This window comes from Arachis duranensis, chromosome 3 (genome assembly GCF_000817695.3).
Source record: "Arachis duranensis cultivar V14167 chromosome 3, aradu.V14167.gnm2.J7QH, whole genome shotgun sequence".
In the NCBI taxonomy this organism is placed as follows: domain Eukaryota; kingdom Viridiplantae; phylum Streptophyta; class Magnoliopsida; order Fabales; family Fabaceae; genus Arachis; species Arachis duranensis.
In genome coordinates this window covers 68,385,109-68,388,870 of record NC_029774.3, presented here as the reverse complement: position 1 = coordinate 68,388,870, position 3,762 = coordinate 68,385,109, and positions in this window count along the sequence as shown.

The following is a 3,762-nucleotide window of genomic DNA, read 5'->3' as shown; positions in this document are numbered from 1 at the left end:
ACTCATGCCATCAAAAAGTATGTAATTCAGATCTGAAAATGTCATGAGGTACAAAATAAGTCTCTAAAAGTTGTTTAAATAATAAACTAGTAACCTAGGTTTACAGAAAATGAGTAAACTAAGATAATTGGTGCAGAAATCCACTTCTGGGGCCCACTTGGTGTGTGCTGGGGCTGAGACAAAAGCTATCCACGAACTGAGGCTTTTCTTGGAGTTGAACTCCAAGTTATAACGTGTTTTGGGCGTTCAACTCCGGATCATGACATGTTTCTGGCGTTTAACTCCAGACAGCAGCATGTACTTGGCGTTCAATGCCAAGTTGCGTCGTCTATCTTCGCGCAAAGTATGAACTATTATATATTGCTGGAAAGCCCTGGATGTCTACTTTCCAACGCCGTTGAGAGTGCGCCAATTGGACTCCTGTAGCTCCAAAAAATCCATTTTGCTTGGCTTAGCCGCTTAGGCCTGGAACTATTTCCTTAGGCCCTCCTATCCACTGATGCTCAAAGCCTTGGATCCTTTTCACCCTTGCCTTTTGGTTTTAAGGGCCATTTGGCTTTTATTCCTTTTGATCCAAAAAAATTTTTTTTAACTGCTTTTTCTTGCTTCAAGAATCAATTTCATGATTTTTCAGATCATCAATAATATTTTTCGTGTTCCTCATTCTTTCAGTAGCCAATATTCATAAAATTCAAGATAAAAATTATGCACTGTTCAAGCATTCATTTAGAGAACAAAAAGTATTGCCACCACATGTAATTAATTATAATTTTTATTATTAAGAACTCGAAATATATAATTACTTCTAAATTTTTATTATTAAGAACTCGAAAAATATAAATTACTTCTTTATTCTAAAAATCTACTACTTTATTCATGCCTGATGATGATGAGAAAAATAAATTATAGCTTAATTGGAAATAAAATCAAAATAGATATACTAATTACTACTACTACTACTACTATATATCTCCTAAGGTAAATTTCTATAATAACACTACTATCACAGAGTTAAAGCAAAAAAAAAATTGGAACTCAACAACCTGTTGTTTTGAGGAGTAGATGTTCCTCTAATCTGTGGGGTGCTTTTCAAGGATTAATTTTTGGCGCTTCAGCTCCCTTAGATCACACCCTTGCTCTTACTGTTCCTTAAGCAGTTTGCAAAGCATGCTACTTTGATTGTTATGTTCTTCCTTTATTTGGTCCATAGCTTCTTGCAATTTGGAAATAGAAGCCTCAAGATGTCCCCAATATTCGAATTGAGGGAGTTCTGGGAGGGCTTCCTGTGCTCTCCTCTTAACTGAATCATCCTGCTGCTGTTGTCTGTCCATTGATATTCTAGTGATTGACCTCTCAACTGAGATATACTCTGTTATTCCCATCTTCACTCCGGCATCTTTACAGAGCATAGAAATTAAGGTTGGATAGGCCAATCTGGCGTCCTTGGAATTCCTGTTTGCTATTTTGTATAGCTCACATGAGATCAGTTGATGGACTTCTACTTCTTTTCCCAACATGATGCAGTGAATCATTACTGCTCTTTTAATGGTAACTTCAGAACGATTGCTGGTGGGCAATATGGAACGCCCAATGAAATCTAGCCAGCCTCTGGCTACTGGTTTTAGATCTTCTCTTTTGAGTTGATTTGGGATGCCAGTCGTGCTGGTGGTCCACCTGGCTTCAGGAATGCATATATCCTCTAGAATCTTGTCCAGACCTTTATTTACCCTCATCATTCTCCTATTAAAGGAGTCTGGGTCATCTTTCAGTTGAGGAAGCTTAAATATCTCCCTGATCTTGTCAGGATGGGCATGAACAATCTTCCCTCTGACTAAGGTCTGATGGTCATAGAGAGCAGCTCCAATTATTCTTTGCCGGTCTGTCTGCCATAGATTAGCATAGAACTCCTGAACCATGTTCCTTCCCACTTTCGTTTCAGGATTGGCCAGAATTTCTCAGTTCCTGTTTCGAATTTGCTCTTGGATCTCCGGATATTCATCTTCTTTCAGATCAAATTTGACTTCCGGGATCACTGATCTGTGACTCATTATTTTGTAGTAATGGTCTGAATGTTCTTTAGTTAAGAACTTCCCTTGATTCCAAAGTGGCTTTGGAGTATTCTCTTTCTTGCCTCTTGGGGTGGGTTGTTTTCCTTTAGGAGTCATGATCTTAATGAGTATGTTTTTGTGATCACGGATAAACACACCAAATTTAGAGCTTTGCTTGTCCTCAAGCAAAAGGGAAGAAAGAAGGGCTTGTCCTCAAGCAAAAGAGAAGAAAGGAGAGGGATAGGAGGAGAGCAAGTGTGGCATGGTGATGATGAGAGGGGCGCCGAATTCAATATATAGGGAGGGGGTGGGAAATTTTCGAAAATAAGAAAAAGATAAGATAGAAGATATGATTTATAAAAGATAGATATGATAAGAAAAAGATATAGTTTAAAAAGAGAAAGATATGAATAAAATTTAAAAAGATAAATCTGAATTTTTAATTTTGAAAAATATTTTAAAAAGATAATTGAGTTTTGAAAACAAACTTAAAAGAGTTGGATTAGATTGGAAAACAATTTGTCTTTATGAATTAAGATATATTTGATATCTTTGAAAAAGGGATTTTAGAAATTAGGGTTCTTAGAAACTAATTTGATTTTGAAGGATGACATTTTGAAACATGTTTATACAAGAAATCATGAATTGAAACATAAAAATTTAGAAAAATTATAAAGAAAAACGAATTTTACCTCCTCCCCACCATCCTGGCGTTAAACGCCCAAACGATGCATGTTTTGGGCGTTGAACGCCCAAATGCTGCTTCTCCTGGGCGTTCAACGCCCAGCTGATGCTTATTTCTGGCGTTGAACGCCAGGAAGTCCTTTGTCACTGGGCGTTTTTCTGAACGCCCAGGATGCTAACAATCTGGCGTTAAACGCCCAGAAGGTGCTTCTTTCTGGTGTTCAACGCCCAGAAGATGCTCCTTTCTGGCGTTTAACGCCCCGATGGCTACCCTTACTGGCGTTGAACGCCCAGTGGGTGCTTCTTTTGGGCGTTCAACGCCCAAAATGTTTCTTACTGGCTTTTTCACGCCAGTGAGCTTCCAAATTTCCCTGTAACTCTGTGAATTCAATCAATTGCTATTTTTACCCTTTGAAGATACTTGGACACATACCTGTAAAAAAATGAAATTTATTTAATTTAGTAAATAAACTTTGTAAATGGCTGGGTTGCCTCCCAGCAAGCGCTTCTTTATTGTCTTTAGCTGGACTACCACTGAGCTCTAACCAAGTCTCAGTTTTGAGTATTCTTGCTCGAAGTTACTTTCAAGATAATGTTTAATTCTCTGTCCATTAACAATGAACTTTTTGTTAGAGTCATTATCCTGAAGCTCTACGTATCCATATGGTGATACACTTGTAATTACATATGGACCTCTCCACTGGAATTTTAATTTCCCGAGGAATAATTTGAGCCTAGAATTAAATAGCAGAACTTTCTGCCCCGGCTCAAAGACTCTGGATGACAATTTCTTATCATGCCATCTTTTTGCTTTCTCCTTGTAAATTTTTGCATTCTCGAAAGCATTGAGTCTAAATTCCTCTAGCTCATTTAACTGGAGCAATCGTTTTTCTCCAGCTAACTTGGCATCAAGGTTCAGGAATCTGGTTGCCCAGTAGGCCTTGTGTTCCAGTTCCACTAGCAAGTGACATGCCTTTCCATACACAAGCTGCTATGGAGAGGTCCCTATAGGGGTCTTGAATGCTGTTCT